Genomic DNA, 15593 nt, shown 5'->3' with positions numbered 1-15593 from the left:
CGGGGCTGTGGGCATCCAGGAGAACTTACGCAGGGGGTGGCAAAGTGACTGGGGACTGCTCGCTGGGGGCTAAAATCACTGCAGGGCTAGCATATGGATGGTGGGGTGGGCTTTCGGAGGCTGGTGCGGGAGCTGAATTGTTTCCAAGCTGGAGCCAAGAGCCAGATGCTGGCATTTGAAGCTGGAAAAACACAGAGCTGGAGCTGCAAGAAGAGAGCTGGCAGTAAAATAAAGCTTGTGGGGAAAGAGCTAAAAGGGCTGAGATCACTGGGCCTGGTCTTGTCATTGTGCGACTGGAATTGCGGCTTAACACATCGCAGCAACCTTAGGGCTGGTACCCGAGACTGTAGCGTTCTTGCGCCGAGATCACTGTAGGCCCGTGACATGGGTGCAGGGGCTGGGTATTGCCGCTAATAGTAGAACCGGATGTGCGGGGTGGCGAAAGGGAGGCTGGAAGCTTGCGCCTGAAAACCCCGTCGATGGCAGAATATTGTCTGCGCCTGTGATGGCTCCTCTTGGGGCACACTGTGGGGCTGGGAAGTGGACTGCGGGGCTGGCAACGTCAATGGAAATGGCAAAGGCACTAGACCTGTGAACGGGGCTGTGGGCATCCAGGAGAACTTACGCAGGGGGTGGCAAAGTGACTGGGGACTGCTCGCTGGGGGCTAAAATCACTGCAGGGCTAGCATATGGATGGTGGGGTGGGCTTTCGGAGGCTGGTGCGGGAGCTGAATTGTTTCCAAGCTGGAGCCAAGAGCCAGATGCTGGCATTTGAAGCTGGAAAAACACAGAGCTGGAGCTGCAAGAAGAGAGCTGGCAGTAAAATAAAGCTTGTGGGGAAAGAGCTAAAAGGGCTGAGATCACTGGGCCTGGTCTTGTCATTGTGCGACTGGAATTGCGGCTTAACACATCGCAGCAACCTTAGGGCTGGTACCCGAGACTGTAGCGTTCTTGCGCCGAGATCACTGTAGGCCCGTGACATGGGTGCAGGGGCTGGGTATTGCCGCTAATAGTAGAACCGGATGTGCGGGGTGGCGAAAGGGAGGCTGGAAGCTTGCGCCTGAAAACCCCGTCGATGGCAGAATATTGTCTGCGCCTGTGATGGCACCTCTTGGGGCGCACTGTGGGGCTGGGAAGTGGACTGCGGGGCTGGCAACGTCAATGGAAATGGCAAAGGCACTAGACCTGTGAACGGGGCTGTGGGCATCCAGGAGAACTTACGCAGGGGGTGGCAAAGTGACTGGGGACTGCTCGCTGGGGGCTAAAATCACTGCAGGGCTAGCATATGGATGGTGGGGTGGGCTTTCGGAGGCTGGTGCGGGAGCTGAATTGTTTCCAAGCTGGAGCCAAGAGCCAGATGCTGGCATTTGAAGCTGGAAAAACACAGAGCTGGAGCTGCAAGAAGAGAGCTGGCAGTAAAATAAAGCTTGTGGGGAAAGAGCTAAAAGGGCTGAGATCACTGGGCCTGGTCTTGTCATTGTGCGACTGGAATTGCGGCTTAACACATCGCAGCAACCTTAGGGCTGGTACCTGAGACTGTAGCGTTCTTGCGCCGAGATCACTGTAGGCCCGTGACATGGGTGCGGGGGCTGGGTATTGCCGCTAATAGTAGAACCGGATGTGCGGGGTGGCGAAAGGGAGGCTGGAAGCTTGCGCCTGAAAACCCCGTCGATGGCAGAATATTGTCTGTGCCTGTGATGGCACCTCTTGGGGCGCACTGTGGGGCTGGGAAGTGGACTGCGGGGCTGGCAACGTCAATGGAAATGGCAAAGGCACTAGACCTGTGAACGGGGCTGTGGGCATCCAGGAGAACTTACACAGGGGGTGGCAAAGTGACTGGGGACTGCTCGCTGGGGGCTAAAATCACTGCAGGGCTAGCATATGGATGGTGGGGTGGGCTTTCGGAGGCTGGTGCGGGAGCTGAATTGTTTCCAAGCTGGAGCCAAGAGCCAGATGCTGGCATTTGAAGCTGGAAAAACACAGAGCTGGAGCTGCAAGAAGAGAGCTGGCAGTAAAATAAAGCTTGTGGGGAAAGAGCTAAAAGGGCTGAGATCACTGGGCCTGGTCTTGTCATTGTGCGACTGGAATTGCGGCTTAACACATCGCAGCAACCTTAGGGCTGGTACCTGAGACTGTAGCATTCTTGCGCCGAGATCACTGTAGGCCCGTGACATGGGTGCGGGGGCTGGGTATTGCCGCTAATAGTAGAACCGGATGTGCGGGGTGGCGAAAGGGAGGCTGGAAGCTTGCGCCTGAAAACCCCGTCGATGGCAGAATATTGTCTGCGCCTGTGATGGCACCTCTTGGGGCGCACTGTGGATCCAGTATATCCCAGGTACGTTCTAGGTATCGTTCTAGGTACAGTTCTAGGTTTCTGAGGTGGTCCTGAGTCAGTGCTGAGATTGTGCTGAGTGAGTGCTGAGATGGTCCTGAGTCTGTGTTGATTGTTTGCTGAGATGGTGCTGGATGGGTACTGAGATGGTGCGGATTGGTTGCTGAAATGGTCCTTAGTGGGTGCTGATTGGTTGCTGAGATGGTCCTGATTGGGGGCGGATTGGTTGCTGAGATTCTCCTGAGTCGATGCTGATTGGTTTCTGCGATGGTCCTGAGTCGCGGCGGATTGGTTGCTGAGATGGTGCTGAGTGGGTTCAGATTGGTTGCTGAGATGGTGCTGAGATGGTGCTGATTGGTCGTTGAGATTGTTTGAGTGGGTGCTGAATTGGTGCTGATTGGTTTCTGGGATGATGCTGAGTGGGTGCTGAGATGGTCCTGAGATGGTGCTGAGTGGATGCTGCGATGGTACTGATTGGGTTTTGATTGGTTGCAGAGATGGTCCTGAGTCGTTGCTCAGATGGTGCTTATTGGTTGCTGAAATGGTGCTGAATGGGTGCTGAGATGGTGCTGAGTCGGTGCTGATTGGTGGTGAGATGGTGCTGAGCGGATGCTGATTGGTTGCCGACATGGTGCTGAGATGGTGCTGAGTGGGTGGTGTGAAGGTCCTGAGATGGTGCAGATTGGTTGCTAAGATGGCCCTGAGTGGGTGCTGAAATGGTGCTGATTGGTTGCAGCGATGGTCCTGAGTGGGTGCTGATTGGTTGCTGCAATGATGCTGAGTGGGTGCTGATTGGTTGTTGAGTTTGTTATGAGTGGGTCCTGATTGGTTGCTGATATTGTTATGAGTGGGTGCTGATTTGTTGCTCCGATGGTGCTGAGGGTGTGCTGATTGGTTGCTGAGATGGTGCTGATTGGGTGCTGAGATGGTGCTGTGATGGTGCTGAGTGGATGCTGCGATGGTCCTGATTGGGTGCTGATTGGTTGCTCAGATGGTGCTTTGGGGGTGCTGATTGGTTGCTGAGATGGTGCAAAGTGGGTTCAGATTGGTTGCTGAGATGGTCCTGATTGGTTGCTAAGGTGGTGCTGAGTGGGTGGTGCGAAGGTCCTGAGATGGTGCAGATTGGTTGCTGAGATTGTTATGAGTGGGTCCTGATTGGTTGCTGAGATTGTTATGAGTGGGTGTTGATTGGTTGCTCAGATGGTGCTTTGGTGGTGCTCATTGGTTGGTGAGATGGTCCTGATTATGTGCTGATTGGTTGCTGAGATGGTGCTGGGTGGGTGCTGATTGGTTGCTGAGATAGTGCTAGATGGATGCTGGGATGGTCCTGAGGGGGTGCTGCTTGGTTGCTGAAATGGTCCTGAGATGGTGCTGAGTTGGCGCTGTTTGGTTGCTGGGACGATGCTGAGTGGTTGCTGATTGGTTGCTGGGATGGCCCTGAGTGGGTGCTGAAATGGTGCTGATTGGTTGCAGCGATGGTCCTGAGTGGGTGCTGATTGGTTGCTGCGATGATGCTGAGTGGGTCCTGATTGGTTGTTGAGTTTGTTATGAGTGGGTCCTGATTGGTTGCTGATATTGTTATGAGTGGGTGCTGATTGGTTGCTGAGATGGTGCTGAGGGTGTGCTGATTGGTTGCTGAGATGGTGCTGATTGGGTGCGGAGATGGTGCTGTGATGGTGCTGAGTGGATGCTGCGATGGTCCTGATTGGGTGCTGATTGGTTGCTCAGATGGTGCTTTGGGGGTGCTGATTGGTTGCTGAGATGGTGCAAAGTGGGTGCTGATTGGTTGCTGCGATGGTCCTGATTGGTTGCTGAGGTGGTGCTGAGATGTGTCTGATTGGTGGTGAGATGGTGCTGAGTAGGTGTAGATTGGTTGCTGAGATGGTGCTGAGTGGGTGGTGCGAAGGTCCTGAGATGGTGCAGATTGGTTGCTGAGATTGTTATGAGTGGGTCCTGATTGGTTGCTGAGATTGTTATGAGTGGGTGTTGATTGGTTGCTCAGATGGTGCTTTGGTGGTGCTCATTGGTTGGTGAGATGGTCCTGATTATGTGCTGATTGGTTGCTGAGATGGTGCTGGGTGGGTGCTGATTGGTTGCTGAGATAGTGCTAGATGGATGCTGGGATGGTCCTGAAGGGGTGCTGCTTGGTTGCTGAAATGGTCCTGAGATGGTGCTGAGTTGGCGCTGTTTGGTTGCTGGGACGATGCTGAGTGGTTGCTGATTGGTTGCTGGGATGGCCCTGAGTGGGTGCTGAAATGGTGCTGATTGGTTGCAGCGATGGTCCTGAGTGGGTGCTGATTGGTTGCTGCGATGATGCTGAGTGGGTCCTGATTGGTTGTTGAGTTTGTTATGAGTGGGTCCTGATTGGTTGCTGATATTGTTATGAGTGGGTGCTGATTTGTTGCTCCGATGGTGCTGAGGGTGTGCTGATTGGTTGCTGAGATGGTGCTGATTGGGTGCTGAGATGGTGCTGTGATGGTGCTGAGTGGATGCTGCGATGGTCCTGATTGGGTGCTGATTGGTTGCTCAGATGGTGCTTTGGGGGTGCTGATTGGTTGCTGAGATGGTCCTGAGTAGGTGATGATTGGTTGCTAAGATGGTGCTGGGTGGGTGCTGATTGGTTGCTCAGATGGTGCTGGGTGGGTGCTGATTGGTTGCTGAGATTGTTTGGGTGGGTGCTGATTGGTTGCTGAGATTGTTATGAGTGGGTCCTGATTGGTTGCTGAGATGGTGCTGAGATGGTGCAGATTGGTTGCTGCAATGGTCCTGAGTGGTTGCTGATTGGTTGCTGTGATGGTGCTGAGTGGGTCCTGATTGGTTGTGGAGATTGTTATGAGTGGGTCCTGATTGGTTGCTGAGATTGTTATGAGTGGGTGCTGATTGGTTGCTCAGATGATTCTTTGGGGGTGCTGATTGGTTGCTGAGATGGTGCTAAGTGGGTGCTGATTGGTTGCTGCGATGGTCCTGATTGGTTGCTGAGGTGGTGCTGAGATGTGTCTGATTGGTGGTGAGATGGTGCTGAGTAGGTGTAGATTGGTTGCTGAGATGGTGCTGAGTGGGTGGTGCGAAGGTCCTGAGATGGTGCAGATTGGTTGCTGAGATTGTTATGAGTGGGTCCTGATTGGTTGCTGAGATTGTTATGAGTGGGTGTTGATTGGTTGCTCAGATGGTGCTTTGGTGGTGCTCATTGGTTGGTGAGATGGTCCTGATTATGTGCTGATTGGTTGCTGAGATGGTGCTGGGTGGGTGCTGATTGGTTGCTGAGATAGTGCTAGATGGATGCTGGGATGGTCCTGAGGGGGTGCTGCTTGGTTGCTGAAATGGTCCTGAGATGGTGCTGAGTTGGCGCTGTTTGGTTGCTGGGACGATGCTGAGTGGTTGCTGATTGGTTGCTGGGATGGCCCTGAGTGGGTGCTGAGATGGTTCTGAGTGGGTGGTGCGAAGGTCCTGAGATGGTGCAGATTGGTTGCTAAGATGGCCCTGAGTGGGTGCTGAGATGGTGCTGAATTGGTGCTGATTGGTTACTGAGATGGTCCTGAGTGGGTGCTGAGATGGTGCTGAGTGGATGCTGCCATGGTCCTGATTGGGTGCTGATTGGTTGCTGATATTGTTATGAGTGGGTCCTGATTGGTTGCTGTGATGGTGCTGAGTGGGTGCTGACATGGTGCTGAGATAGTGCTGAGATGTTGCTGATTGGTGGTGAGGTGGTGCTGAGTGGGTGGTGCGAATGTCCTGAGATTGTGCAGATTGGTTGCTAAGATGGCCCTGAGTGGGTGCTGAGATGGTTCTGAATGGGTGCTGATTGGTTACTGAGATGGTCCTGAGTGGGTGCTGAGATGGTGCTGAGTGGATGCTCTGATGGTCCTGATTGGGTGCTGATTGGTTGCTGATATTGTTATGAGTGGGTCCTGATTGGTTGCTGAGAATGTTATGAGTGGATGCAGATTGGTTGCTGAGATGGTGCTGAGTGGGTGCTGATTGGTTGCTAAGATGGCCCTGATTGGTTGCTGAGATGGTGCTGAATGGGTGCTGATTGGTTGCTGAGATGGCCCTGAGTGGGTGCTGAGATGGTGCTGAGTCGGTGCTGATTGGTGGTGAGATGGTGCTGAGCGGGTGCTGATTGGTTGCCGAGATGGTGCTGAGTGGGTGGTGTGAAGGTCCTGAGATGGTGCTGATTGGTTGCTGAGAGGGTCCTGATTGGGTGCTGATTGGTTGCTGAGACGGTGCTGAGAGGTTGGTGCGAAGGTCCTGAGATGGTGCAGATTGGTTGCTGAAATGGCCTTGAGTGGGTGCTGAGATGGTGCTGAATGGGTGCTGATTGGTGCTGAGATGATACTGAGTGGGTGCTAATTGGTTTCTGAGATTGTCCTGAGTTGGTGCTGATTGGTTGCTGAGATGGTGACCATCTCAGACACCAATAAGCACCCACTCAGCACCAAATAAAGACAATCTTAGGAACCAATCTGCACCCACTCAGGACCATTGCAGCAACCAGTCAACACCATCTCAGCAACCAATCAGCCCCCACTCAGAACTATATCAGCACCCACTCAGCACAATCTCAGCAACCAATCAACACCATCTCAGCACTGACTCAGCACCATCTTTGCACCCATTCAGCACCATCTCAGCAACCAATCAGCACCATCTCAGGATCTTTGCACCACCCACTCAGAACCATCTCAGCACCATCTCAGCAACCAATCAGCACCCATTCAGCACCATCTCAGCGACCAATCAGGGCCATCTTAGCAACCAATCAGCACCCACTCGGCACCATCTCAGCAACCAATCTACACCTACTCAGCACCATCTCACCACCAATCAGACACATCTCAGCACCATCTCAGCAACCAATCAGGACCATCGCAGCAACCAATCAGCACCCACTTAGCACCATCTCAGCAACCAATCAGCACCCCCAAAGAATCATCTGAGCAACCAATCAGCACCCACTCATAACAATCTCCACAACCAATCAGGACCCACTCAGCACCATCACAGCAACCAATCAGCAACCAATCAGGGCCATCTCAGCAACCAATCAGCACCCACTCAGCACCATCTCAGCAACCAATCTGCATCCACTCATAACATTCTCAGCAACCAATCAGGACCCACTCATAACAATATCAGCAACCAATCAGCACCCAATCAGGACCATGGCAGCATCCACTCAGCACCCACTCAGGGCCATCTTAGCAACCAATCTGCACCATCTCAGGACCTTCGCACCACCCACTCAGAACCATCTCAGCACCCACTCAGGGCCATCCCAGCAACCAATCAGCAACCACTCAGCATCGTCCCAGCAACCAAACAGCGCCAACTCAGCACCATCTCAGGACCATTTCAGCAACCAAGCAGCACCCCCTCAGGACCATCCCAGCATCCATCTAGCACTATCTCAGCAACCAATCAGCACCCACCCAGCACCATCTCAGCAACCAATCAGCACATAATCAGGACCATCTCACCAACCAATGAGCACCACCAAAGCACCATCTGAGCAACCAATCAACACCCACTCATAACAATCTCAGCAACCAATCAGGACCCACTCATAACAATCTCAGCAACCAATCTGCACCATCTCAGGACCTTCGCACCACCCACTCAGCACCATCACAGCAACCAATCTACACCTACTCAGCACCATCTCACCACCAATCAGACACATCTCAGCACCATCTCAGCAACCAATCTGCACCATCTCAGGACCTTCGCACCACCCACTCAGCGCCATCTCAGCAACCAATCTACACCTACTCAGCACCATCTCACCACCAATCAGACACATCTCAGCACCACCTCAGCAACCAATCAGGACCATCGCAGCAACCAATCAGCACCCACTTTGCACCATCTCAGCAACCAATCAGCACCCCCAAAGCACCATCTGAGCAACCAATCAGCACCCAATCAGGACCATCGCAGCATCCACTCAGCACCATCACAGCACCATCTCAGCACCCAATCAGGGCCATCTCAGCAACCAATCAGCACACCCTCAGCACCATCGGAGCAACAAATCAGCACCCACTCATAACAATATCAGCAACCAATCAGGACCCACTCATAACAAACTCAACAACCAATCAGGACCCACTCAGCATCATCGCAGCAACCAATCAGCACCCACTCAGGACCATCGCTGCAACCAATCAGCACCATTTCAGCACCCACTCAGGGCCATCCCAGCAACCAATCAGCAACCACTCAGCATCGTCCCAGCAACCAAACAGCGCCAACTCAGCACCATCTCAGGACCATTTCAGCAACCAAGCAGCACCCCCTCAGGACCATCCCAGCATCCATCTAGCACTATCTCAGCAACCAATCAGCACCCACCCAGCACCATCTCAGCAACCAATCAGCACATAATCAGGACCATCTCACCAACCAATGAGCACCACCAAAGCACCATCTGAGCAACCAATCAACACCCACTCATAACAATCTCAGCAACCAATCAGGACCCACTCATAACAATCTCAGCAACCAATCTGCACCCACTCAGGACCTTCGCACCACCCACTCAGCACCATCTCAGCAACCAATCTACACCTACTCAGCACCATCTCACCACCAATCAGACACATCTCAGCACCACCTCAGCAACCAATCAGGACCATCGCAGCAACCAATCTGAACCCACTTTGCACCATCTCAGCAACCAATCAGCACCCCCAAAGCACCATCTGAGCAACCAATCAGCACCCAATCAGGACCATCGCAGCATCCACTCAGCACCATCACAGCACCATCTCAGCACCCAATCAGCACCATCTCAGCAACCAATCAGCACACCCTCAGCACCATCGGAGCAACAAATCAGCACCCACTCATAACAATATCAGCAACCAATCAGGACCCACTCATAACAAACTCAACAACCAATCAGCACCCACTCAGCATCATTGCAGCAACCAATCAGCACCCACTCAGGACCATCGCTGCAACCAATCAGCACCATTTCAGCACCCACTCAGGGCCATCTTAGCAACCAATCTGCACCATCTCAGGACCTTCACACCACCCACTCAGCACCATCTCAGCACCATGTCGGCAACCAATCAGCATCCGCTCAGCACCATCTCACCACCAATCAGCACCGACTCAGCACCATCTCAGCACCCATTCAGCACCATTTCAGCAACCAATAAGCACCATCTGAGCAACGACTCAGGACCATCTCTGCAACCAATCAAAACCCAATCAGTACCATCGCAGCATCCACTCAGCACCATCTCAGGACCATCTCAGCACCCACTCAGCATCATCCCAGAAACCAATCAGCACCAATTCAGCACCCACTCAAACAATCTCAACGACCAATCAGCACCATCTCAGCACCATCTCAGCAACCAATCTGAACCCACTCAGCACCATCTCAGCAACCAATCCGCCGCGACTCAGGACCATCGCAGAAACCAATCAGCATCGACACAGGAGCATCTCAGCAACCAATCCGCCCCCAATCCGCACCATCTCAGCACCCATCCAGCACCATCTCAGCAAACAATCAACACAGACTCAGGACCATCTCAGCACTCACTCAGCACAATCTCAGCACTGACTCAGGACCACCTCAGAAACCTAGAACTGTACCTAGAACGATACCTAGAACGTACCTGGGATATACTGGATCCACAGTGCGCCCCAAGAGGTGCCATCACAGGCGCAGACAATATTCTGCCATCGACGGGGTTTTCAGGCGCAAGCTTCCAGCCTCCCTTTCGCCACCCCGCACATGCGGTTCTACTATTAGCGGCAATACCCAGCCCCCGCACCCATGTCACGGGCCTACAGTGATCTCGGCGCAAGAACGCTACAGTCTCAGGTACCAGCCCTAAGGTTGCTGCGATGTGTTAAGCCGCAATTCCAGTCGCACAATGACAAGACCAGGCCCAGTGATCTCAGCCCTTTTAGCTCTTTCCCCACAAGCTTTATTTTACTGCCAGCTCTCTTCTTGCAGCTCCAGCTCTGTGTTTTTCCAGCTTCAAATGCCAGCATCTGGCTCTTGGCTCCAGCTTGGAAACAATTCAGCTCCCGCACCAGCCTCCGAAAGCCCACGCCACCATCCATATGCTAGCCCTGCAGTGATTTTAGCCCCCAGCGAGCAGTCCCCAGTCACTTTGCCACCCCCTGCGTAAGTTCTCCTGGATGCCCACAGCCCCGTTCACAGGTCTAGTGCCTTTGCCATTTCCATTGACGTTGCCAGCCCCGCAGTCCACTTCCCAGCCCCACAGTGCGCCCCAAGAGGTGCCATCACAGGCGCAGACAATATTCTGCCATCGACGGGGTTTTCAGGCGCAAGCTTCCAGCCTCCCTTTCGCCACCCCGCACATCCGGTTCTACTATTAGCGGCAATACCCAGCCCCCGCACCCATGTCACGGGCCTACAGTGATCTCGGCGCAAGAACGCTACAGTCTCGGGTACCAGCCCTAAGGTTGCTGCGATGTGTTAAGCCGCAATTCCAGTCGCACAATGACAAGACCAGGCCCAGTGATCTCAGCCCTTTTAGCTCTTTCCCCACAAGCTTTATTTTACTGCCAGCTCTCTTCTTGCAGCTCCAGCTCTGTGTTTTTCCAGCTTCAAATGCCAGCATCTGGCTCTTGGCTCCAGCTTGGAAACAATTCAGCTCCCGCACCAGCCTCCGAAAGCCCACGCCACCATCCATATGCTAGCCCTGCAGTGATTTTAGCCCCCAGCGAGCAGTCCCCAGTCACTTTGCCACCCCCTGCGTAAGTTCTCCTGGATGCCCACAGCCCCGTTCACAGGTCTAGTGCCTTTGCCATTTCCATTGACGTTGCCAGCCCCGCAGTCCACTTCCCAGCCCCACAGTGCGCCCCAAGAGGTGCCATCACAGGCGCAGACAATATTCTGCCATCGACGGGGTTTTCAGGCGCAAGCTTCCAGCCTCCCTTTCGCCACCCCGCACATCCGGTTCTACTATTAGCGGCAATACCCAGCCCCCGCACCCATGTCACGGGCCTACAGTGATCTCGGCGCAAGAACGCTACAGTCTCGGGTACCAGCCCTAAGGTTGCTGCGATGTGTTAAGCCGCAATTCCAGTCGCACAATGACAAGACCAGGCCCAGTGATCTCAGCCATTTTAGCTCTTTCCCCACAAGCTTTATTTTACTGCCAGCTCTCTTCTTGCAGCTCCAGCTCTGTGTTTTTCCAGCTTCAAATGCCAGCATCTGGCTCTTGGCTCCAGCTTGGAAACAATTCAGCTCCCGCACCAGCCTCCGAAAGCCCACGCCACCATCCATATGCTAGCCCTGCAGTGATTTTAGCCCCCAGCGAGCAGTCCCCAGTCACTTTGCCACCCCCTGCGTAAGTTCTCCTGGATGCCCACAGCCCCGTTCACAGGTCTAGTGCCTTTGCCATTTCCATTGACGTTGCCAGCCCCGCAGTCCACTTCCCAGCCCCACAGTGCGCCCCAAGAGGTGCCATCACAGGCGCAGACAATATTCTGCCATCGACGGGGTTTTCAGGCGCAAGCTTCCAGCCTCCCTTTCGCCACCCCGCACATCCGGTTCTACTATTAGCGGCAATACCCAGCCCCCGCACCCATGTCACGGGCCTACAGTGATCTCGGCGCAAGAACGCTACAGTCTCGGGTACCAGCCCTAAGGTTGCTGCGATGTGTTAAGCCGCAATTCCAGTCGCACAATGACAAGACCAGGCCCAGTGATCTCAGCCCTTTTAGCTCTTTCCCCACAAGCTTTATTTTACTGCCAGCTCTCTTCTTGCAGCTCCAGCTCTGTGTTTTTCCAGCTTCAAATGCCAGCATCTGGCTCTTGGCTCCAGCTTGGAAACAATTCAGCTCCCGCACCAGCCTCCGAAAGCCCACGCCACCATCCATATGCTAGCCCTGCAGTGATTTTAGCCCCCAGCGAGCAGTCCCCAGTCACTTTGCCACCCCCTGCGTAAGTTCTCCTGGATGCCCACAGCCCCGTTCACAGGTCTAGTGCCTTTGCCATTTCCATTGACGTTGCCAGCCCCGCAGTCCACTTCCCAGCCCCACAGTGCGCCCCAAGAGGTGCCATCACAGGCGCAGACAATATTCTGCCATCGACGGGGTTTTCAGGCGCAAGCTTCCAGCCTCCCTTTCGCCACCCCGCACATCCGGTTCTACTATTAGCGGCAATACCCAGCCCCCGCACCCATGTCACGGGCCTACAGTGATCTCGGCGCAAGAACGCTACAGTCTCGGGTACCAGCCCTAAGGTTGCTGCGATGTGTTAAGCCGCAATTCCAGTCGCACAATGACAAGACCAGGCCCAGTGATCTCAGCCCTTTTAGCTCTTTCCCCACAAGCTTTATTTTACTGCCAGCTCTCTTCTTGCAGCTCCAGCTCTGTGTTTTTCCAGCTTCAAATGCCAGCATCTGGCTCTTGGCTCCAGCTTGGAAACAATTCAGCTCCCGCACCAGCCTCCGAAAGCCCACGCCACCATCCATATGCTAGCCATGCAGTGATTTTAGCCCCCAGCGAGCAGTCCCCAGTCACTTTGCCACCCCCTGCGTAAGTTCTCCTGGATGCCCACAGCCCCGTTCACAGGTCTAGTGCCTTTGCCATTTCCATTGACGTTGCCAGCCCCGCAGTCCACTTCCCAGCCCCACAGTGCGCCCCAAGAGGTGCCATCACAGGCGCAGACAATATTCTGCCATCGACGGGGTTTTCAGGCGCAAGCTTCCAGCCTCCCTTTCGCCACCCCGCACATCCGGTTCTACTATTAGCGGCAATACCCAGCCCCCGCACCCATGTCACGGGCCTACAGTGATCTCGGCGCAAGAAGGCTACAGTCTCAGGTACCAGCCCTAAGGTTGCTGCGATGTGTTAAGCCGCAATTCCAGTCGCACAATGACAAGACCAGGCCCAGTGACCTCAGCCCTTTTAGCTCTTTCCCCACAAGCTTTATTTTACTGCCAGCTCTCTTCTTGCAGCTCCAGCTCTGTGTTTTTCCAGCTTCAAATGCCAGCATCTGGCTCTTGGCTCCAGCTTGGAAACAATTCAGCTCCCGCACCAGCCTCCGAAAGCCCACGCCACCATCCATATGCTAGCCCTGCAGTGATTTTAGCCCCCAGCGAGCAGTCCCCAGTCACTTTGCCACCCCCTGCGTAAGTTCTCCTGGATGCCCACAGCCCCGTTCACAGGTCTAGTGCCTTTGCCATTTCCATTGACGTTGCCAGCCCCGCAGTCCACTTCCCAGCCCCACAGTGCGCCCCAAGAGGTGCCATCACAGGCGCAGACAATATTCTGCCATCGACGGGGTTTTCAGGCGCAAGCTTCCAGCCTCCCTTTCGCCACCCCGCACATCCGGTTCTACTATTAGCGGCAATACCCAGCCCCCGCACCCATGTCACGGGCCTACAGTGATCTCGGCGCAAGAACGCTACAGTCTCGGGTACCAGCCCTAAGGTTGCTGCGATGTGTTAAGCCGCAATTCCAGTCGCACAATGACAAGACCAGGCCCAGTGATCTCAGCCCTTTTAGCTCTTTCCCCACAAGCTTTATTTTACTGCCAGCTCTCTTCTTGCAGCTCCAGCTCTGTGTTTTTCCAGCTTCAAATGCCAGCATCTGGCTCTTGGCTCCAGCTTGGAAACAATTCAGCTCCCGCACCAGCCTCCGAAAGCCCACGCCACCATCCATATGCTAGCCCTGCAGTGATTTTAGCCCCCAGCGAGCAGTCCCCAGTCACTTTGCCACCCCCTGCGTAAGTTCTCCTGGATGCCCACAGCCCCGTTCACAGGTCTAGTGCCTTTGCCATTTCCATTGACATTGCCAGCCCCGCAGTCCACTTCCCAGCCCCACAGTGCGCCCCAAGAGGTGCCATCACAGGCGCAGACAATATTCTGCCATCGACGGGGTTTTCAGGCGCAAGCTTCCAGCCTCCCTTTCGCCACCCCGCACATCCGGTTCTACTATTAGCGGCAATACCCAGCCCCCGCACCCATGTCACGGGCCTACAGTGATCTCGGCGCAAGAACGCTACAGTCTCGGGTACCAGCCCTAAGGTTGCTGCGATGTGTTAAGCCGCAATTCCAGTCGCACAATGACAAGACCAGGCCCAGTGATCTCAGCCCTTTTAGCTCTTTCCCCACAAGCTTTATTTTACTGCCAGCTCTCTTCTTGCAGCTCCAGCTCTGTGTTTTTCCAGCTTCAAATGCCAGCATCTGGCTCTTGGCTCCAGCTTGGAAACAATTCAGCTCCCGCACCAGCCTCCGAAAGCCCACGCCACCATCCATATGCTAGCCCTGCAGTGATTTTAGCCCCCAGCGAGCAGTCCCCAGTCACTTTGCCACCCCCTGCGTAAGTTCTCCTGGATGCCCACAGCCCCGTTCACAGGTCTAGTGCCTTTGCCATTTCCATTGACGTTGCCAGCCCCGCAGTCCACTTCCCAGCCCCACAGTGCGCCCCAAGAGGTGCCATCACAGGCGCAGACAATATTCTGCCATCGACGGGGTTTTCAGGCGCAAGCTTCCAGCCTCCCTTTCGCCACCCCGCACATCCGGTTCTACTATTAGCGGCAATACCCAGCCCCTGCACCCATGTCACGGGCCTACAGTGATCTCGGCGCAAGAACGCTACAGTCTCGGGTACCAGCCCTAAGGTTGCTGCGATGTGTTAAGCCGCAATTCCAGTCGCACAATGACAAGACCAGGCCCAGTGATCTCAGCCCTTTTAGCTCTTTCCCCACAAGCTTTATTTTACTGCCAGCTCTCTTCTTCCAGCTGTGTCCCATTCTGCGATTAGTCCTCAGATCCACAGTGAGTATCTCTTGTAGCAGTGACTCTTTCTGCAGCACTGCAGTCCCCACCCCGGCCCCAGTGATTTCAGCTCCAGTCCCACAAGCTTTATTTAACTGCCAGCTCTTCTTTTGCACTTTCTGCTCTAAATCTTCACAGTAGTGCCACACAATACTACTTGTGCTTCTCAGGACACGATCTTTCTTTTAGCTCTCGTTCTTGAGCTCTGATCACAGCCCTTACAGCAATTTCAATTCCAACCATGCAGTTCACCTCCCCGCTCCGCAATCCCTATCCCAGCCCCACGGGGGTTTTACACCAAACCCTACCATATTTCTGTCTCCTCCAGGTCTGCTGCCTCAGCTCCAACTCCTCAGCTTCCTACTGGCTGCAGCTAAAAGCTGCTCATGCTTCTCACTGCACCTTGGGGCTGTTGATAAGGCCACAAATCAGTTACTGCCATCATTACAATTTCAGTATTTCTAGAAGCTGTCCCATCC

Source organism: Ammospiza nelsoni, chromosome 12 (assembly GCF_027579445.1).
Source record: "Ammospiza nelsoni isolate bAmmNel1 chromosome 12, bAmmNel1.pri, whole genome shotgun sequence".
NCBI classification, from domain to species: Eukaryota; Metazoa; Chordata; class Aves; order Passeriformes; family Passerellidae; genus Ammospiza; species Ammospiza nelsoni.
Note: the sequence above shows the minus strand (reverse complement) of the source record.